The sequence below is a fragment of the Staurois parvus genome, unplaced genomic scaffold (genome assembly GCF_062004578.1).
Source record: "Staurois parvus isolate SC_StPar_1 unplaced genomic scaffold, SC_StPar_1.0 ptg001133l, whole genome shotgun sequence".
Classification (NCBI taxonomy): domain Eukaryota; kingdom Metazoa; phylum Chordata; class Amphibia; order Anura; family Ranidae; genus Staurois; species Staurois parvus.
In genome coordinates this window covers 3,802,904-3,825,901 of record NW_028318929.1, presented here as the reverse complement: position 1 = coordinate 3,825,901, position 22,998 = coordinate 3,802,904, and the positions used below count along the sequence as shown (strand labels likewise).

Below are 22,998 nucleotides of genomic sequence, written 5' to 3'. Positions count from 1 at the left end.
AGCGGGAGGAATTGTGCTCCATCGTTGGTGTCAGTGAGAGGAATTGTGCTCCATCATTGGTGTCAGTGGGAGGAATTGTGCCCTATCGTTGGTGTCAGTGGGAGGAATTGTGCCCTATCGTTGGTGCCAGTGGGAGGAATTGTGCCCTATCGTTGGTGCCAGTGGAATTGTGCCCCATCGTTGGTGTCAGTGGGAGGAATTGTGCCCCATCGTTGGTGTCAGTGAGAGGAATTGTGCCCCATCGTTGGTGTCAGTGTGAACAATTGTGCCCCGTCATTGGTGTCAGTGGGCGGTATAGAGACCCATCATTGAAGTCAGTAGGAGGTATCGTGCCCCATCGTTGGTGTCAGTGGGAAGTATCGTGCCCCATCGCTGGTGTCAGTGGGAGGAATAGTCCCCCATGGTTGGTGTCAGTGGGAGGAATAGTCCCCCATGGTTGGTGTCAGTGGGAGGAATAATGCCCCACGGCAGTACTAGAGTCGTTGGTTCGAATCACCACCTGCCTGGCGTTTGCATGTTCTCCTTGTGCTTGCGTGGGTTTCCTATGGGTTCTCCAGTTTCCTCCCACACTCCAAAGACATGCTGGTAGGTTAACTGGCTCTTGTCTAAATTGTCCTAGTTTCATTCCTGGCCATGCCATGAATGTAAGTTAGGGACTTTAGATTGTACACCCCTTGAGGGTTCAGGACTGATGTGAATGTACAATATATGCGTAAATTGATGGTGCTATATAAGTACCTGAAATAAATAAATAAAATCATTGGTGTCAGTGGCAGGAATAGTGCCCTATTTTGGTATCAGTGGCAGGCATAAAGCCCCATTGTTGGTGTCAGTGGGGGAATAGTGCCCTATCTTTGGTGTCAGTGGGGGGAATAGTGCCCTATCTTTGGTGTCAGTGGCAGGAATAGTGTCCCATCTATGGTAACAGTGGCAGGAATAGTGCCCCATCTTTGGTATCAGTGGCAGGAACAGTGCCCCATCATTGGTGTCAGTGGGAGGAATAGTGCTCTATCATTGGTGTCAGTGGTAGGAATAGTGTCCTATCTTTGGTATCAGTGGCAGGAATAGTGTCCCACCTTTGGTATCAGTGGGAGGAACAATGCCCTATCATTGGTGTCAGTGGGAGGAATAGTGTCCCATCAGTGGTATTATTGGAAGGAATAGTGCCCCATCATTGGTATCAGTGTGGGAGGAATAGTGCCCCATCATTGGTGTCAGTGTGGGAGGAATAGTGCCCCATCATTGGTGTCAGTGTGGGAGGAATAGTGCCCCATCATTGGTGTCAGTGTGGGAGGAATAGTGCCCCATTTTTTTTATATGAGTGGCAGGAATAGTGCCCCAAGGTCTGGACAGCTAGCAGGAGGTTACATCCAGCCTGCGGGCCATAGTCTGGAGACAATTTTTATGCAATATATACACAGACAAGTATAAGGCCTCATGCACAAAGGCAGAAAATGTTGCTTTTAAAAGCATCTGACATTTTTTTTTTTAACGCGTCTGAAAGCAGCTCTAATGCAGACCATACATGGTTCGAATTCCGAACAATTTTTTGTCTGAAAATTGAAACGTCGCTCGTTCTGTAATCTGATAGTGCCACCAATGATTTCGAAAATCGGTCGTTTTTCACGAATTTTCCAGCATGAAATGGGGAGGAACCACGAAAATTGGCTGATGCCATTTTCCCACTAACAGAGCAAAAATTGGCCGATTATTCTTAAGTCCGATTTTCGTATGAAAATCTTTCAGAATTCGAACCATGTGCACATTGTGTAGTTTCCAGGTGTATGTTAGAGCTGGGTTTGGGGGCGTAAAAAATGCCCTAAACCTGCATTCAGAAAGGAGTCTCCTTAACCATCTCCCGTCCGGCTGTTTTATATAAACGGCCGGACGGTGGCAGTGCAGGGTCGGGTGGCCGTTTCTAAACGGCCTTCCCGCACCCTGCTTGTGCGCACTCCCTGGAAGCGATCCGGTGCCTGCTGTGTCCTCCAGACACAGTGGAACACCGATCGTTGGACGGGACCTCTGTACGAGGTCCCGATCATGTGATCACTGATTGGCCAATCAGTGATCACATGCAAAGTAGTAAGCAAGATGTCACTTGTGACATCATTGCTTACTGCATGTGAAATCTGTGAATGATCACCGAGGTCACATGGTACAAGGCTATTCACAACAGCCTTGTACCATGTGACAAGCTGTGACCAATCACAGCTCACTCAGTAGTTCTCAATGGCTGCAAGAATGCAGCTAGAGAGAAGGAGAAATGATTGTTTTTACAGCCTTCATGGGTGTAAAAGCAATCAGTGTAAAAAAAAGTCTTCATCACCCCCCACAAGTAGTACAGTGTCACTATGGTGACACTGTACTGCTAGGGTGACAGTATGTAAAAAAAAAAATAATAAATAAAAAATAATATAAAAAAAATGTTCAAAAATTACAACTTTGGTTTTAAACTGATTTGGGTTGATTTTTTTTTTTACTAAAAATATAACAGAATACATTTTTGCCAAGATTAACAATGAAATACTATTTATTTGCAAAATTTTATAAGAAAAACACTTTCAAAATTTTTGGACTTTTTAATTTACATAGCAAAAAAAAATAAAAATCCCAGTGGTGAATAAATACCACCAAAATAAAGCTTTATCTGTCTAAAAAAAAAGCTAAAAAATTAATATGGGTACAGTGTTGCATGACCGTGCAATTGTCATTCAAAGTGTGATAGCACTGAAAGCTGAAAATTGGCCTGGACAGGAAGGGGGTGAAAGTGTCCAGTCTGGAAGTGGTTAATGAATTGTATGCCCGCGTGTCATCTAAACCTGCATGTATGTGCACACATTAATTCCAGTAGCTGAAATAAATGAATATTCTAGTCAATAGAATACGTTTACGCTCATATGCTTCTAAACGCCATACACATGTAGACGCACATAAACGTGTTTACATACGCAACGTTTGAGGCATATTTTTCTGGCATCATATCTGGATTGTACATTAATACGCCTGTGTGCAGGTAGCCTAAGATGGGGAAATGTTTTGTTTTAATGATAATACTCGTTATTTATACAGCGTTTTCTGCAATGTATTACTAGATTGGGCGGCACAGTGGCTTAGTGGTTAGCACGTCTGCTGTGCAGTAAATGGGTCATGGGTTCAATTCCCAACCATGGTGCCTCCTGCATGGAGTTTGCATGTTCTCCCTGTGTTCGTGTGGGTTTCCTCTGGCTACTCCGGTTTCCTCCCACACTCCAAACACATGCTGGTAGGTTAATTGGCTCCTGTCTAAATTGTCTTAGTTTCATCCCTCGGGATCCCCTGCATGGTAGGGGTTGGGGAAAGACCCGGCAACCCACGCTGTAAAATAATTGCTAAGAGAATTCATGGAAAAAGTTGTTTATGAGCAGGGGTGGACTGACCATTTGGAATCTCAGGCACTGCCCGAGGGCTTGGGGTCAGTAGGGGGCCCCTTGAGATGCCCCTGGTACCTTTTTCATAGGCTTTTTTGAGTTTGGGCAAGGACACAGGGGCCCCATGATCCCCTATTGCCCGGGGGCCTCATGAGTTGTCAGTCCGCCCCTGCTTACGAGTGACGGTCCATGCAATCGCCAAGGGTCGGATACAACTGAATGGATGGATAGATTACTAGATCTAGCATGATCAGTCTGGCTCTCTGTTCTGCTTTGTTGCTCTTGGAATTGTTTGTGTTGAGTATTTGTTTATCCAAAGAGGATTTTTATTTATCTACACTCATTTGAGCTTTTATCACTCTGTACAGAGCCACAGGAAATGAGGGAGCTATATTTATTTATTTATTTCAGGTACTTATATAGCGCCATCAATTTACACAGCTCTTTACATCTATATTGTACATTCACATCAGTCCCTAACCCGCAAGGGGCGTACAATCTAAGGTCCCCAACTCACATACATACATACACATACTAGGGCCAATGTAGACAGGGTCTAATTTACCTACCAGCATGTCTTTGGAGTGTAGGAGGAAACTGGAGTACCCGGAGGAAACCCACGCAAGCACAGGAAGAACATGAAAACTCCAGGCAGGTAGTGCCATGGTTGGGATTTGAACCAACGACCCTAGTACTGCCAGGCAGAAGTGCTATCCATTTAGCCACTGTGCATAAATGTAATAATTTGGAGGGACATTAACAAACCAAAAGACAAAGATTTAGGCCCCTTTCACACCAGCGTTCTGTATGTACATTTTTCATCTGACCATTTATGGATAAAATACGGACACCCATGTATTTCTATGGACTAGCAGATGTAAACGGATGATCATCTGTTTACATCTGGTAATGTCCGCATCCGTTAACATCCATTTTTTTGGAACAGAAGGCACCCCTATTTTTCTTCTGTTGACAAAATAAAAACAGAACGGAAGAAAAATGGATGTAAACGGACAAAAATGGATGTAAACGGACAAGAATGGATGTAAACAGACGAACAAACTGAGGTAATTGGATAAAAAACGGATGTAATCGGACAAAAATTTATGTAAACGGATAACAATGTATGTAACCGGATGAAAAATGGATGTAATTGGATGAAAAATGGATGTAAACGGACGAAAAAACGGATGTAATTGGATGAAAAACTGATGTAAACGGACAAAAATGTATGCAACCGGATGAAAAATGGATGTAATTGGACGAAAAATAGATGTAAACGGATGTGAACAGATGAAAAACATATAAAACTGATGATGAAAAAGTGACGAAAAATGGATGTGAACTGATGAAAAATGGATATAAACTGATAAAACCATATGTAACCGGATGAAAAATGGATGTAATTGTATGAAAAATGGATGTAAACAGATAAAACCATATGTAACCAGATGAAAAATGGATGCAATTGTATGAAAAATTGATGTAAACGGATAAAAATGTATGTAACTGGATGAAAAATGGATGTAAATGGACAAAAAAACGATGTAATTGGATGAAAAACTGATGTGAACGGACAAAAATGTATGTAAACAGATAAAAATGTATGCAACCGGATGAAAAATGTATGTAATTGGACGAAAAATGGATGTAAACGGATGTGAACAGATGAAAAACATAAACTAATGAAAAACTAATGAAAAATGGATGTGAACTGATGAAAAACAGATATAAATGGATAAAACCATATGTAACCAGCTGAAAAATGGATGTAATTGTATGAAAAATGGATGTAAACGGATAAAACCATATGTAACCAGATGAAAAATGGATGTAATTGTATGAAAAATGGATGTAAACGGATGAAAAAATTGATGTAATTGGATGAAAAACAGATGTAAACTGACGAAAATTGATGTAAACGGATCCAAATGTATGTAACCGGATGAAAAATGGATGTAAACGGATGAAAAAATTTATGTAATTGGATGAAAAACGGATGTAAACGGACAAAAATTGATGTCAACGGATAAGAATGTATGCAATCCGGATGAAAAATGGATGTAATACGAAACATGGATGTAAACGGATGTGAACAGATGAAAAAAGGATATAAACTGATAAAAAACTGATGTCAACTGATGAAAAACGGATATGAACTGATAGAAAAAATGATGTGAACTGATCCGTTTTTTTCTTGGAAAAAATGTGACTGAACATATGAAAAAAAGTGAACGCCCGTGTGTAATAGGGGCCTAATAGTAAAACAAATGATTGCTCTGGGCACAAGAGCTTACAGTCTAATGGTGATGGAAAGGGAGATGTGAGGAATGCATGCCTGCGTGCAAAGCGCATGCTGTGTCTGATTACAGCGAGGAGCACCATTGTAGAATCCAGTCACCCAGCTTTTGCATAAGGACATAAATATGGTACACTGGGGAATACAGCATGAGAAGTGAGACTCTCTTCAAGACAGAAAAAAAAAGAGCTGAATTCTCTAAGGATCCTTTCACATGGGGCGGACCCTTTCAGTGGGGGATCTCCCCGCTGATCTCAGCTGAGCAATGGATGACAGCCCTGTGTCCGCTCTGCTGCTGCATTTTTGCTGTGCTGTGAAGTCAATCGTCACCGCCACAGCATATGTACACCCGTCTCCGCTGATTTTGTAGCTTAAGGGGGAGTGGTTAGGGGTGGTAAAAATGCTCAACCGTGCATTTTTTTCCCCCTGCCCAACCACAAGTGTAAATAAAGTCTAAGGGTGACCATACAAGAGCACATGTTGCGGCACTGAGACATATTCCATTCTATTCTAGGTTCACACCTATGCGTTTCCGTTGCGTTTTGCAGAAACGCACAGCAGTCCATTTCACATGATTTCCTATGGGACAGGTTCACATCTCTGCGTTTTCACCCGGTGCATTTTGTGGAAAGGGTCAGGAACTTTTTTAAACGCAAAACGTTGCGTTTTTGGTTCAATAGACTTCAATGGAAACGCTGCGGAAAAGCACGTAGTGCATTTTTGACACCTTTTTGAGCCTGGGTTCACATTGATATGGTGCGGCACATCACATGTTGTGTGCACAGGAACCGCACCGCATTCCTGTACAAATCACATGCGATTTCTGTGCGGTGTAATTTGAGCCATACATCTTGTTTGACTCAAATCGCACCGCACCCGCACCAAAAAAGTGCAGGACCCTTTTTTAGTCCACACCAGAATCGGATCGCATGGGTGTTCACACCCATGCATTCTGATTCTGATCATCGCACTGCGTATTGCGAACTGATTTCAGGTGTCATTAATTTAAAACACACACTCACAGAGGTTCTGATGAACGGGGTGTGATTATAATGCGGTGTGGAAATTGCACAGAAACCCGTGCGAATTCGGCTCCGCATCAGTGTGAACCCAGGCTGATGCGTTTTGTGTTTTTAATCTGCCCAGCAACAAGTTGGAGGAAAAAAATGCAAAATGCATAAAAAACGCATGAATCTAGCCTAATGCAGGCTATAGATGGGTCGAAAATCGGCCGATTTTTCGGCCGAAAATAAAATCGGCCGATTTTCGGATCGTTAGTGGGTTAATAGGTCGGCCGTTTTTCGCTATTTTGGCAGATTTTTTTTATCGGTAAAGTTGGAAAAAGATCGTCCGATTTTGGGCAAATCGGCCGATCTTTTTACCAATAAAAAAATCTGCGCATGAGCAGTGACCTGCAAGAGGAAGACAAAAAGAAGGATGAAGAAGAAGAGGATGAAGAAGAAGAGGATGAAGAAGAAGAGGATGAAGAAGAAGAGGATGAAGAAGAAGAAGAGGATGAAGAAGAAGAAGAGGATGAAGAAGAAGAAGAGGATGAAGAAGAAGAAGAGGATGAAGAAGAAGAGGAGGATGAAGAAGAGAATGAAGAAGAGGAGGATGAAGAAGAAGAAGAGGAGGATGAAGAAGAAGAAGAGGAGCATGAAGAAGAAGAAGAGGAGCATGAAGAAGAAGAAGAGGATGAAGAAGAATAAGAAGAGGATGAAGAAGAAGAAGAATTCCAGTCCGGCAAAAAGTGTCTCTGCAGAGAGCTCCGCTATTTCTTTGACAGTTCTTTGACATTTATAGCGGCTGCAACAATGTATCTGTTTCTGAATAAAAACATCTGTATCCGAAATGGATACAAATACAGATAGATACAATGTTGCAGCCGCTATAAATGTCAAAGAAATAGCGGAGCTCTCTGCAGAGACACTTTTTGCCGGCTGTAGACGGGATGAAAATCGGACGTTTTTTTTTTTTTTTACCGTTCCTGGTAAGGTCGGCCGATTGAACGACCGATTTTTCGTTTTTTTAAAGAAAAATTGGCTGGTTTTCTCCCCATCTATGGCCTGCATAAGTCCTGTGATTTAAGGAACAGCTGCAATCTTCTATGTTGGTTAATGAATAAAAGTCTTGCATGTGTCGAAAGTTTTTTTTTCTCCAAATACAGGAAGAGTCACCAATAGGTTTACCAAGAGATTTTCCAGCAGAATCTCTGTATACAATGACAGTCGTATTCCGAGGATCAGAAAAGGTCATTTACATGCTTGACTGCTGTGTGTCTCCACTGGCTGAGCTGCGTCAGCACACACCATCTGCTTCACCATCTGCTGTGGAAGTAAAAGTCCCAGCAGTGAGGATCCCTTGTCCTCGGATCCTGCAGTCAGGGCTCATCGCAGACTCTCCCAGGGTGGGATAAGGTGAGTATGTTGTAGAAGGGGTTCATTTAGTATTAGGGGTATCTTTATCCACTTGCCCTCTTAAAGGATTTCCCCCCCCCCCCTTCCTGACCAGGCCATTTTTTGCGTTACGGCGCTGCGTTACTTTAACTGACAATTGCGCGGTCATGCAATGCCGCTCCCAGATGAAATTTACGTCCTTTTTTTCCCATGAATTGAGCTTTCTTTCTGTGGTATTTAATCACCTGTGCATTTTTATTTTTTGCTCTATAAAAAAAAAAAAAAAACTATTTTGAGAAAAAAACTATTTGACTTTTTGCTATAAAACATTCCAGTAAAAAAATAAAAAAAATCTAATTTCATCATATATTAAGGCCAAAATGTATTCTGCGATGTCTTTTCTAAAAAAATCCCAATATATGTAAATTAATTGGTTTTCGTGAAAGTTATAGCGTTTACAAATGGCGGTATAGATACCGGGATTTTATTTTTATTTTTTACTAGTAATGGCGGTGATCAGTGACTTATAGCGGGACTGCGGCAAGCATTCTGACACGGAGGGGAACTAACGGCCACTGACATCCCCAGTGAGACCAATACAGTGATCAGTGCTAATAAAAAGCACTGACACTGTACTAATGGCACTGGGCAGGAAGGGGTTAACATCTGGGGTGATGAAAGGGTTAACTGTGTGCTGTTTTACTATGTGGGCTGTGTGTGTGTTTCACTGTAAGCACACTGCTTTGTATGGCTGTGCTATGCAGAGCCATACAAAGCAGTGTGCAGGAGCTGACAGGGGAGAGATCTGTATTGGTAATCTGTTGGTAATACTCAGTGACTGACAGCCGAAGCAGCGAATGGCGGCGTGGCAGGGGCGGACTGACCATTTGGAAACTCGGGCACTGCCCGAGGGCCCGGGTGAGCAGGGGGTCTCATGAGATGCCCCTGGTACTTTTTTCATAGGCTTTTTTGAGTTTGGGCAAGGACACAGGGGCCACATGATCCCCTATTGCCCGGGGGCCCCATGAGTTGTCAGTCCGCCCCTGCACCGGGCATATATACATACGTGATTTTGCTCAGCCATGCCGCCCTGTAGCAGTATTTCAGCTATAGGGTGGTGTGGAAGTGATTAAGGATTGATAGGTCGTGATCAGGGGCGGACTGACAACTCATGGACTCATGGGGCCCCCGGGCAATAGGGGATCATGGGGCCCTGTGTCCTTGTCAAACTTAAATAAGCCTATGAAAAAGGTACCAGGGGCATCTCATGGGGCCCCTACTGACCCCGGGCCCTCGGGCAGTGCCCGAGTATCCAAATGATCAGTCCGCCCCTGTCTGTGATAGTATATTGTGCTATATGTACAATCATTGCTTTTACATATAAACATTTAATACACAACAAAGAGCACCATGGGTTAACTAAATAGACAGAACAGCCCAAAGCAGCCTGCCTTGAGGCTAGTTCTGCCTGATTGAATACTTCAGATAAAAGAATGAGTCATTTTTACCTCCCTTCCCCCGAACCTCAAGTTGACAGCAGTTGTGTGTGCTGTGTCAGCTTGGACTACAGAGTGACACCATGACGTCATCATTGAAATAGTTCCACTGCAGAATGTTGTGCTGACGCATTTATTGTTTGCCTGCCGGGCATGGAGACCCTGCTGGGCACAATCCTTGCAGTAGGGTACCCCCTTCACTGCAAGGATTAAATGCTTGCTAAGTGCCCGGTCATACTGGTGAAATTTCAGGTGCGATGTGCAAATTGAAATCTCATCTAATGAATGTGAATGTCAGTGTCCTAACGTGCGATTTGCTGCAGTGGTTCTTGCATGACTTTTTCTGCAGTTTATTAGGATTTCACATACATAGAATATAATGGAAATCGCAAGAAATCATTGAAAATCTTCACAAGTCGCAATAAAATCTTCAGAAATCGCACCTGAAATTGTGCTGAAATTAAATTTTAAATTGCAGTGGTATGAACGGTGACTTAAAGTAGGAGGTTGCAGAAGGGGCTGTATTCCATGCATTCTGTCCCTGAAGTTACGTTCTGTGGGCGGAGCTTTGACATCATCATGTGCAGGGCTAATAGGCAGCTTACAGGGGAGGCTGTGGCAGACTGGTCTCACGGATTGAAGGAGTATCACATAGAGAAGGTGAGTATCACAGCCTCTTCTGCAAAACCCTACACTAAGGCCGGCCATAGACGGGTCAAAAATCGGCCAATTTTTCAGCCGAACAAAATCGGCCGATTTTCGCACTGTTAGTGGGTTAATTGGTCGGCCATTTTTTTTCGGGTTTTTTGCAGTTTTTTTTATCGGTCATGTTGGAAAATTTGCGGCCGATTTTGACGATTGACCGATTTTCCCGGCAATGATGGGCAAATCTGCTGATCATTTTACCGATAAAAAATCCGCGCATGAGCTGTGACCTGCAAGGGACAGAAGTTATGGGGTGAACGTTATGATTTTGTCGGCCGATTTTTTTTTTTTTTTACCGTTGGTGGTAATGTCGGCCGAACGAACGACCGATTTTTCATTTTTTTTTTTTTTTTTTAAATCGGCCAATGTTCGACCCGTCTATGGCCTGCATTAGGCTGGCCATAAGCTATACAATTTTCTGTCCAATTTCCTTTAGATTTACCTTCAGCTATGTAGAGTTTGCCTAATTGGATACAACCAGGGGCGGACTGACAACTTATGGGGCCCCCGGGCAATAGGGGATCATGGGGCCCCTGTGTCCTTGCCCAAACTCAAAAGAGCCTATGAAAAAGGTACCAGGGGCATCTCATGGGGCCCCCTACTGACTCCGGGCCCTCGAAACTGCCCGAGTTTCCAAATGGTCAGTCCACCCCTGGATACAACTGATAGTGTTGTTTAGATTTGACCTCATATTATATGGTTTTTGGTAAATTATAACCAAAATTCTCAAGAAAATTGTATAATGTATGGCCAGCCTAAGTCTCAGTTCACACTACTACGACCTGAAAGTCATGCAACTCTGAAGCAACTTTCAGGGAACACCTGGGCAATCTTCCTGTAATGTTGGATCCAAATCACATCAATATAGACTAGGATCCGACTTGGAGGCGACTTCCATTAAAGTCTATGGGCACAAGTTGGATAGAAGTCGCCTTGATGTAGTACAGGAGCAACTTCAGTGGTGCTAATTAACCACTTCCAGTCTGGACACTTTCACCCCCTTCCTGACCAGGGCAATTTTCAGCTTTCAGCGCTATCACACTTTGAATGACAATTGTGCGGTCATGCAACACTGTACCTGTATGAATTTTTTAGCATTTTTTTGAGACAGATAAAGCTTTATTTTGGTGGTATTTATTCACCGCTGGGATTTTTATTTTTTTGCTATGTAAATGAAAATGTCCAAAAAATTTCAAAAAAGTGTTTTTCTTATAAAATTTTGCAAATAAATAGTATTTCATCATAAATCCTGGCCAAAATGTATTCCGTTATCTTTTTAGTAAAAAAAAAAAAATAAGTCAAATTAGTTTATAACCAAAAATTATAATTTTTAAACATTTTTTTTTACATTTTTAGTTTTTTTTTATTATTTATTTATTTTTTTACATACTGTCACCCTAGCAGTACAGTGTCACCATAGTGACACTGTACTACTTGTGGGGGGGTGATGAAGATTTTTTTTTTTTACACTGATTGCTTTTACACCCATAAAGGCTGTAAAAGCCATAATTTCTCTTTCTCTCTGTCTGCATTCTTGCAGACAGAGTGAGCTGTGATTGGTCACAGCTTGTCACATTGTACAAGGCTGTTGTGAATAGCCCTGTACCATGTGACCTCTGTGATCATTCACAGATTTCACACGTAGTAAGCAATGTACGAGGTCCCGTCCGACGATCGGTGTTCCACTGTGTCCGGAGGACACAGCGAGCACCGGATCACAGTGCTGCGCGCTCCCAGGGAGCACGCACAAGCAGGGTGCGGGGAGGCCGTTTATAAACAGCCACCTTGAACTGCAGTGCCACCGTCCGGCCGTTTATATGCAACGGCCGGTCGGGAGGTGGTCAAGACAGCTCTCGTTGACTTAGGCTGGCCATACACTATACAATTTTCTGTCCAATTTCTGCCCAATTTCCTTTAGATTTACCTTCAACTTTGTAGTGCAAGAGCCTGCCTAACTGGATACAATTGAAAGTGTTGCTAGGTTTGACTTCATATTATGTTTTTTTGGTATATTTAAACCAAAAATCTCAAGAAAATTGTATAGTGTATGGCCATGCGTCTCACATATGCCATGCGTCTCACAAGTCGGATCCCAAGTCACAGAAGTGTGAACCGAGCCTTAACGAGCATTTATCCCTTGCAATGTACAGTATATGCGGGGGTAGGGGGGTGGAGGCCACTGCAGGGGGTATTTTTTTTTTTTTTCTGTGCCTGGAGTCGGGCTTTAACCTCTTGCTGTCCATATAACACGTGTGTCGGCAAAGAGGGTGGGCCTTCATGCCTACATGCCAGCACGTAGGCAGCAGTAGTTTTTGTGGTGAGAACATGCTTACTGCGCACTTCCAACACAGGGACTGAGCTGTCAAAAACAGCTCTTACTCTAGGTTCACACCTAAGCATTTTCTGCTGCGTTTTATAGAAACGCAGTACAGTCTATTTAACATGATTTCCTATGGGACAGGTTCACATCTGCGCGTTTTCAGCCAGTGAGTTTTTTGGAAAGGGTCAGGGATTTTTTTGAATGCAAAAAGTAGCATTTTTGGTTCTATAGACTTCAATAGAAACGCTGCAGAAAAGCATGTATTGCATTTTTTATGCGTTTTTGCTGCATTTTGCATTTTAAATCTGCCTAGCAACAAGAATAAAAATGCATAAAAAACAAAGCAAAAATGCAACTCAAGATCCAATGTAGAAACAGCTCAAACGCAACCTGCATAGTTGTGAACCTAGCCTTATGCAGGCCATAGACGGGTCGAAAATCGGCCGATTTTTCTTTTAAAAAACCAAAAAATCGGTCGTTCAAGCGGCCGACGTTACCAGCAACGGTAAAAAAAATCGGCCGATTTTCATCCCGTTTACAGCCAGCAAAAAGTGTCCCTGCAGTGAGCTCCGCTATTTCTTTGACAGTTCCTTGACATTTATAGCGGTTGCAACAATGTATCTATTTGTATCCATTTAGGATACAGATGTTTTTATTCGGAAACAAATAGATACAATGTTGCAACCGCTATAAATGTCAATGAACTGTCAAAGAAATAGCGGAGCTCTCTGCAGGGACTCTTTTTGCCATACTGGAATTCCTCTTCTTCTTCATCCTCTTTTTCTTCTTCCTCTTCTTCTTCATCCTCTTCTTCTTCTTCTTCATCCTCTTCTTCTTCTTCATCTTCCTCTTCTTCATCCTCTTCTTCATCCTCATCCTCTTCTTCTTCTTTTTTCATCCTCTTCTTCATCTTCTTCTTCATCTTCTTCATCCTCTTCTTCTTCATCCTCTTCTTTTTCATCCTCTTCTTCATCTTCCTCTTCTTCTTCATCCTCCTTCTTCTTCTTTTTCATCCTCTTCTTCATCTTCCTCTTCTTCTTCATCCTCCTTCTTCTTCTTCTTCCTCTTCTTCTTCTTCCTCTTCTTCTTCTTCCTCTTCTTCTTCTTCATCCTCTTCTTCTCCATCCTCTTCTACTTCTTCATCCTCTTCTTCTCTTCCCCTTCTCCTTCTTCTTCTTCTCCATCCTCTTCTTTTTTCTTATTCTTTTTGTCTTCCTCTTGCAGGTCACGGGTCATGTGCAGATTTTTTTATCGGTAAAAGATCGGCCGATTTGCCCATCATTGCCGCGAAAATCGGCCGATTTTTTTTCCAACTTTACCGATAAAAAAAATCTGCCAAAATACCAAAAAACGGCCGAACATTTAGCCCACTAACGATCCGAAAATCGGCCGATTTTTCGACCCATCTATGGCCTGCATTAGGCTGGCCACACATTATACAATTTTCTTGAGATTTTTGCTTTAGATTTACCAAAAACCATATAATACAAGGTCAAACCTAAACAACACTTTCAGTTGTATCCAATTAGGCACGCCCTTGCACTACATAGTTGAAGGTAAATCTAAAGGAAATTGGGCAGAAAATTGTATAGTGTATGGCCAGCCTAAGGCTGGCCATACATTATACAATTATCTTCCAATTTTCTGCCCAATTTCCTTTAGATTTACCTTCAACTGTGTAGTGCAAGGGCCTGCCTAATTGGATACAGCTGAAAGTGTTGTTTAGGTTTGTCCTCCTATTATATGGTTTTTGGTAAATCTAAACCAAAAATCTCCAGATAATTGTATAATGTATGGCCAGCCTTAGTCTCTGTTATTGATCTGGAGCCAACAGGACCAGCTCCTGATCATGTGATCACTGTGACAGCCAATCACAGTTGTATGATCAGGCAGACCCCAGGCGTAATAGTCAAGTTAAAGGGACGCCAGGGCTGGACAGGAAGGGGGTTTAAGCTACTGATCTGTATAATGATCTATATAAATATTCATTTACAGCAGTGAATAGATCCATACCATGTGCAGAGGGTTATGTTTATGCACCTGATAGGTGTTTCATGCAGTAAACCTTTCAAAATCAATGACAACACGGAAGACGCAGCAGTTGAATAGATCTTCCAGCACAAACCAGTGTTTACATCTATACAGGGATGGCCACACAGGTCTGGACGCAAGTGATCTTCATCTAGAGCAGGGGTCTCCAAACATTCTGAACATAGGGCCAGTTTTCTGGTCTTCTGACTTTAGGGGGGCCGGACTGTAACCAGAGGGAATGGAAAATGCAGCAGCAATAGTGCCCAATCATTGGTGTCAGTAGAAGGAATAGCTCCCTCTTATTGGTATCAGTGGAAGGAATGGTTCCCCATCATTGGTGTTAGGGAAGGACTGGTGCCCCGACATTGATGTCAGTGGAAGGAATGGTTCCCCAAAACTGGTATCAATGAAAGAAAATGCGCCCCAATACAGGTGTCAGTGGAAGGACCGGTGCCCCATCATTGGTGTTAAGGAAGGACTGGTGCTCCAATATTGATGTCAGTGGAAGGAATGGTTCCCCAAAACTGGTATCAATGAAAGAAAATGTGGCCCAATACAGGTGTCAGTGGAAGGACTGGTGTCCCATTATTGGTGTTAGGGAAGGACTGGTGCTCCAACATTGATGTCAGTGGAAGGAATGGTTCCCCAAAACTGGTATCAATGAAAGAAAATGTACCCCAATATTGGTGTCAGTGGAAGGACCGGTGCCCCAATATTGGTGTTAGGGAAGGACTGGTGCTCCAGCATTGGTGTCAGTGGCAGGAGTAGTGCACCATCGATGGTATCAGTGGGAGGAAAAGTGCCCCATCTTTAGTGTTAGCAGGAGTAATAATGCTCTATATTTTATATCAGTGGATGGAATTATGCCCCATTGTTGATGTCAGTGGCAGGAACAGTACCCCAATGATGGTACCAGTGGGAGGAAAAGTGCACCATCTTTAGTATTAGTGGAAGTAATAGTTTTCTTTAGTCTATACCAGTGGGAGGAATTCTGTCCCAATGTTGGTGTTAGTGGGAGGAATGGTGCCTCATATCAGTGGGAGGACTAGTTCCCTTAAGGGCCAGATAAAGGCAATCAAAGGGCCGCAGTTTAGAGACCACTATCTAGAGCTTTGCATCCCTCTCTATATGGCTGTAAGCACAAGGCATATGCAGGAAGATTGTACAGCCGTTGCATCTCCCCCATCCTCTGGAACTCTCTACCCCAATTTATCAGACTATAGCCTACTCTGCCCACTTTTAGGCGTTCTCTGAAAACCTATCTCTTCAGGGAAGCCTATCCCGCCTTCAGCTTATAATGGAATCTTCTATTCCACCTATCAGTTCCATTACCTCTCTCCCCCCCCCTTCTTCTCTCTCACTCCCTCCCTCCCTCCCTCTCTCTCCTTCTCCTCTCTCTCCCCTCTCTCTCCCCTCCCCATCCCCCCTCTCCCTCCTTTCCTTTTTCTTTCTCTCTCTCCATCCTTTCCTCTTTCTCTCTCTCCCTCCTTTCCTCTTTCTCACTCCCCCTCCTTTCCTCTTTCTTTCTCTCTCTCTCTCCCTCCTTTCATCTTTCTTTCTCTCTCTCTCTCCCTCCTTTCCGCTTTCTTTCTCTCTCTCCCTCCTTTCCGCTTTCTTTCTCTCTCTCCCTCCTTTCCTTTTTCTTTCTCTCTCTCCCTCCTTTCCTCTTTCTCTCTCTCCTTCCTTTCATCTTTCTCACTCTCCCTCCTTTCCTCTTTTTCTCTCTCTCTCCCTCCTTTCCTCTTTCTTTCTCTCTCTCCCTCCTTTCCTCTTTCTCTCTCTCCCTCCGTTCCTCTTTCTTTTTCTCTCCCTCCTTTCCGTTTTCTCTCTCTCCCTCCCTTCCTCTTTCTCACTCTCCCTCCTTTCCTCTTCCTCTCTCTCTTTTTTTTCTCTCCCTCTCTCATTCTCCCTCTTCCTCTCTCATTCTCCCTCTTTCTCTCTCTCTTTTTCCCTCCCTGTTTCTCTCTTTCTCTCCCTCCCTCTTTCGTAATGCACTCGTCATCTGACATGTTCTTGTACTATGTGTATTACCCGCCCTTGTTTGTATTATGTCTGTTGTCACAGAAATAAAGACACTATATATAAATCAGTAAAGAATATCTGCACGGAGACAAATACAGATGATTCCATTGCTGAGCTCCTTTTAACAATGCTAGTTGCCTGGCTGTCCCTGTTTTAAAACTTTAAAGTGTTACATGTAAAGTCAGATTTTTTTCTAGTTTTGTATAAAGTGGAGAGGTTTAGAACCCTTGTAGGGTTTTTATTGATGTCTGTGCCCCTGTTGGGGAGAAGATCACAAATTTTGAGTTGTTGCCAGATCAAAAATAGAGGGAAAGTCTTCCAATGGGGACACCAATTCTTGTGAGTGTGGTGCAACCAAGGATTTCTCTACCTCGAAGGGATATCATCCCACTTCCTGTTTTGGCTTTGGGACAGGAAGTGAGGGGAAATTTCCTATGTGCTTCAACACAGGTTTTTAAAGTGGTTCTAAAGCCTCAAGGTTTTTTTTACTTTAATTTATTCTGTGCATTAAAGTATTACTAAACCCACAACAGGAAAAGGCTGTTTGATCTTGTCTTCTCTGTTCCTCCCCTTCTTCCAATGTTCTCCTCTTATCTCCTATTAAGACATATCATGTGGATTTACTCAGTTTGGTGTGTATTGCTAGAGAGGGTTTTTTTTTCATGGGAAAGTGCATGTGATCAGCGCAGGGCCAATCAGTGCTGTCCAGACAGAGGTCAGGGGTTCTGCATCCTCCTAGAGTAGAATGAAAACTCCTCCTACAAGCTTTAACCAGTGCTCTGCTGGACACTGATAGAAGTCACAAGATTGCTCTAACTGCTGATGAGAAAAGGTATTTAGCAGTTTATATTTACTAAAATAATTGCATTTCCATGTTGTGTGTACTGTGGGAGATTAGATATAGCGAATGCCGGGTCCTGGGAGACCAGATATAGTGAATGCAGGGTCCTGGGAGACCGGATATAGTGAATGCGGGGTCCGGGGAGACCGGATATAGTGAATGCGGGGTCCGGGGAGACCGGATATAGTGAATGCGGGGTCCGGGGAGACCGGATAGAGTGAATGCGGGGTCCTGGGAGACCAGATATAGTGAATGTAGGGTCTGGGGAGACCAGATATAGTGAATGCAGGGTCCGGGGAGACCAGATATAGTGAATGCAGGGTCCGGGGAGACCAGATATAGTGAATGCAGGGTCCTGGGAGACCAGATATAGTGAATGCAGGGTCCTGGGAGACCAGATATAGTGAATGCAGGGTCCTGGGAGACCAGATATAGTGAATGCAGGGTCCTGGGAGACCAGATATAGTGAATGCAGGGTCATGGGAGACCAGATATAGTGAATGCAGAGTCCGTGGAAACCAGATATAGTGAATGCAGGGTCCTTGGAGACCAGATATAGTGACTGCAGGGTCCGGGGTTTAGAAACACTTTAAGGTAAAAAACCTTCTGTGTAACAGAATGTCCCCCCCCCCCCCCTTATACTTACCCGAGCCCCATTACAATTCAGTGATGTGCATGGGAGCTGCAGCTCTCCTGGCTTTGTCCTTCCTCACTCGGCAGATCAATAGCAGCAGGAGCCATTGGCTTCCTCTCCTGTCTATTGACTCCAGTCACGAGGTAGTGAGAGGCAGAGCCAAGTCCCGCTGTCTGTGTCAATGGATACAGCAGCAGGAATTGAGAGTGAGCCCGCATGAGTGCCCCCATGGGAATCGGCTGACAATTGGGGGCACCAGCAAGAGAGGAGAAGCGCTATCGAGGGACCTGAGCAAAGGAGGATCGGTCCTGCTCTGTGCAATTGTATTGCACAGAGCAGGTAAGTATAGACATGTTTTGGTTTTTTTTTTAATGTTTACTTTCCAACCATTTTAAGCCTTGCTGCAGCAGATGATTAGCTAATAAAGAAGAGGCATATTTATTTTTGTATAAGTATGTAGCCTGACTGCATTACAGAAGGTTCAATTTGGCTTTAACAATGCTTGTTGTGTAACGCTTTATGCGTAAAGGATTTAGAACCTATTTACACCACAATGCTCTGTGCTGCAGCACACGCTTTGTCATGCAGTAACACGTTGCAGTATACTAAACAGCCTATTCAAAATGAATGATGTGTAAGAAAGTAGGGCTGGCTGCATTCTCGCGCAACGCACTGTACACCATGTGTTTTTCTGCAGTGCGTTGCAGGGCATGTTTGTGTTTATAGCACATTGGGATACTATTCAGGTAATGAGCGTTACTGTGCATTGCAGCAAAGCATGCAATACCGCAAGGCAACGGTGTGAAAGGGTCTTTACATAAGGACACATTCACATGTTACAGCGAATACAGTATATGTTTTAAGGTGCATTGGGGCGCCATGCATAATAACTGGCAATGCATGTAGCGAGTGTTACAATTGATGTTAATGGGCCCTTTTAGTAAGTGAGCTGTCATAGTGACTTATTTTTAGTTCATTATAATGCCACTATAGGTTTCTACCAGCACCCATGCGGTATACGTGTTCCTACTTGTCACTGCATTTGTTTGCTCCCTGCAGCTAATTCTCTGTTACTCAATCTGAGGCCTATTTTTATGTATAGCTGACCTCTGGCAGAATGTAAGAATGTAAGGGTCAGAGGGCTGCATGTCACAACACCGGAGGAGAAGGACATCCACGTTAACCAATATCACCAAAAAGAACACAGCTGCTTCATATACTGAGGCAACAAGACAAGGGATCAGTGTTCCCTGAAGATAGGACTTTCCTTTGTGCTGATATGTATAGAAACAAATAAAATCCACTGCAACATTCACAGAAAAATCTTGAGATGGATTGTGGAGTTACTTATGTATATGTATATACTATGTGTGTGTGTATGTATGTGTGTATATATATATATATATATATATATACATACATGTACACTATATTGCCGAAAGTATAAAATCAAGCCCCTAGGCATTCAGACTGCTCCCACAAACATTTGTGAAAGAATGGGTCGCTCTCAGGAGCTCAGTGACTCCAAGAATGGTACCGTGATAGGTTGCCACCTGTGCAATAAGTCCATCCATGACATTGCATGGCTAATAAATATTCCACGGTCAACTGTTAGTGGGATTATAACAAAGTGGAAGCAATTGGGAACAACAGCAACTCAGCCACCAAGTGATAGGCCACTTAAAATGACAGAGCGGGGTCAGCGCATGCTGAAGGGCACAGTGCGCAGAAGTCGCCAACTGTCTGCAGAGTCAATAGCTAAAGACCTCCAAACTTCGTGTTGCCTTCAGTTTAGCACAACAACAGTGTGTAGAGAGCTTCATGGAATGGGTTTCCATGGCTGAGCAGCTGCATCCAAGCCTTACATCACCAAGTGCAATGCAAAGCATCGGTAGCAGTGGTGTAAAGCACGCCGCTACTGAACTCTAGAACAGTGGAGATGTGTTCTCTGGAGTGATGAATCATGATTCTCTGTCTGGCAATCCGATGGACTTGTCTGGGTTTGGGGGTTGCCAGGAGAATGGTGCTTGCCTGACTGCATTGTGCAAGTGTAAAGTTTGGTGGATGGGGGATTATGGTGTGGGGTTGTTTTTCAGGGGTTGGGCTTTGCCCCTTAGTTCCAGTGAAGGGAACTCTTAAGTCATCAGCATACCAAGAGATTTTGGACAATTTCATGCTCCCAACTTTGTGGGAACAGTTTGGGAATGTCCCCTTCCTGTTCCAACATGACTGCACAAAGGAAGGTCCATAAAGACATGGATGTGCGAGTTTGGAGTGGAGGAGCTTGACTGGCCTGCACAGTCCTGACCTCAAGCCCATCGAATACCTTTGGGATGAATTAGAATTGAGACTGGGAGCCAGGCCTTCTCGTCCGACATCAATGCCTGACCTCACAAATGTGCTTCTGGAAGAATGGTCAAACATTCCCATAGACACCCTCCTAAACCTTGTGGACAGCCTTCTTATATCTGCAAAGGGTGGGCCAAATCAATATTGAACCCTACGAACTAAGACTGGGATGCCATTCAAGTTCATGTGCGTGAAAAGGCAATACTTTTGGCAATATAGTGTGTGTGTGTATGTGTGTGTGTATATATATATATATCTCAAAAAGAAGCTTGGGTGCAATGCTCTGGCTCCTGCAGACTATTCGTCTAGCTCCAGGTCCTGAGATACAGCTGGAGGAAGTATCAATGGACTACAAGTGCTGTGATGTCCCTATAGTCCCTCTGCCGCAGTGGCAGATGGGACTTTGCAGTTTTTCATTGACAGATTCCATTGAATGAGTGACATAGCTGTGTAAGCAGAGCCGGACAGGGTCTTCTTTCTTTCCACAATCCTGTAGGGGGGTGGTTTTGGGATAGTGGGCTGTGCACACTTACCATGTTTCATGTTACACTGAAGATACAAGGTACACCTTGTTGCTGGGCAGATGAAAACGCATTAAAAAACGCACTACATGTATTTCTGCAGTGTCTCCATTGAAGTCTATTGAACCAAAAACACAATGTTTTGCATTTAACTACTTCCCGGCCAGCCCATGTACATAAACAGCTGGACGGGAGCAGTGCAGGGGCGGGTTGCCGTTCATAAACGGTGCCCGCATTTTCAGGCTGTGTGCGTTCCCTGGGAGCGCGCGGCACCGCGATCCGGAGCCCACTGTGTCCTCTGTGTGAAGTCCTGATTCATGTGATCCCTGATTGGCCAATCAGGGATCACTCGAATAGTAGTAAGCAAGATGTCACTTCCTGACATCATTGCTTACTACTAGCGAAATGTGTGAAAGATCACCAAGGGCACATGGTACAAGGCTATTCACAACAGCATTGTACCATGTGACAAGCTGTGACCAATCACAGCTCTCACAGTATTTCTCAATGGCTGCAAGAATGCAGCCAGAGAGAAGGAGTAATGATTGCTTTTACAGCCTTTAGGTGTGTAAAAGCAATCAGTGTAAAAAAAAAAAAAATATTCATCAAGCCCCACAAGTAGTACAGTGTCACTATGGTGACACTGTACTGCTAGGGTGACCGTATATTTAAAAAAACAAAAACATAGATAATATAAAAAAATGAAATAAAAATGTAAAACATTTTTGAAAAATTATAATTTTTGGTTATAAACAAATTTGGGTTATTTTTTTTTTATATACTAAAAAGATAACCAAATAAATTTTGGCCAAGTTTTATGAAGAAAGATTATTTATTTGCTAAATTTTATAAGAAAAAGTTTTTTTCAAAATTTTTGGACTTTTTCATTTATATAGCAAAAAAAAGTAAATAAAAACCCCAGAGGTGAATAAATACCACCAAAATAAAGTTTTATCTGTCTCAAAAAAATGCTAAAAAATTCATATGGGTACAGTGTTGCATCTTGTATCTTAGTGCAGACTTCTGGGAAAATCAATGAGTCAACCACACAAGCAGGAAATTACATTTTCAGGGGGCGTTCTGTACACCATCTGTATACAGAACGCCTCCAGGTAGCCATATTGCATTTTACAGAAAATTACAGTGCTGTAGATTGAAAAGGAAAGGTAATTTTTAATAACGTTCAATTACAATATGACTAGGGTCACAATTGTATACACTATATTAATATTATTTTTTTACTTGTTTTTTTTTCTTATGAAAATGGAGTTACCCTTTAAGAGCCCATTCACACTTGTGCGACTTGTCATGCGACATTGGGGTCCAAAGCCGCTTGACAAATCGTGCCCCATGTTTCCCAATGAGTACCCTTCATATCTGTGTGACTTCAAGTCGCAGTGACTTGAAAGTAGTTCCTGTACCACTTTGGTCCGACTTTCATGCGACTTCAATGTAAACCCTTCAAAGTGGCACCTGAGTTATTTAAGTGCGTTGTAAAGTTGCAATGAAAATTGCATGATTTTGAAGTCTGAATGGAGCCCAAGGCTGGTACACAACCGGCCAACATTCAGCCAGTGTGTACAGCAGCCTAACATCCGGCTTCTGTTGAACAAGCATGCTGGAAAACACTCAGCTGATCGGCATCTGATCAGTGCTGGCAGCCAATGGCTGCGAGCACTGACCAATGTGTTCTGGTGGAAAGGGAGTGGGGGGGGAAAGAGTTCCCCTGTCAGAACACAAGAGCTCAGCAGGGAGATTGCTGTACAAAAAACTGTGCAGCTCTGACTAAAGTTGAATAATGCCCTTGCTATAGGTGTAGGCCATTTACATACCACCTGAAGTCTGACTGGAATATCCGAGGACATTGCTAGGATGTTGCTAAGTGAGGCCTAGTCATTACTGCTCACCCCCACCATCACAGGAGTGAGCTCTCAGACGCTGATTCAAAGCTACTGTATCAGGGGGGAGAAAGAGCAC

The 22,998-nt window shown here is 43.2% G+C and overlaps 1 protein-coding gene across 3 annotated transcripts in view; it reads left to right on the top strand.

Annotated features, from left to right (window-relative positions):
* CUNH6orf47 (chromosome unknown C6orf47 homolog) overlaps nucleotides 1-22,998 on the top strand; it is a 31,741-nt gene that overhangs the window by 3,301 nt on the left and 5,442 nt on the right. Inside the window, exon 1 of one of the 3 annotated variants that reach the window (XM_089659139.1) lies at nucleotides 8,020-8,123. The exons of the other annotated variants lie outside the window; for them this stretch is intronic. The gene's annotated coding sequence lies outside the window, so the exon portion shown is untranslated. Of the gene's footprint in view, nucleotides 1-8,019; nucleotides 8,124-22,998 lie in introns of those variants that run through there. 3 annotated transcript variants of the gene reach the window in all.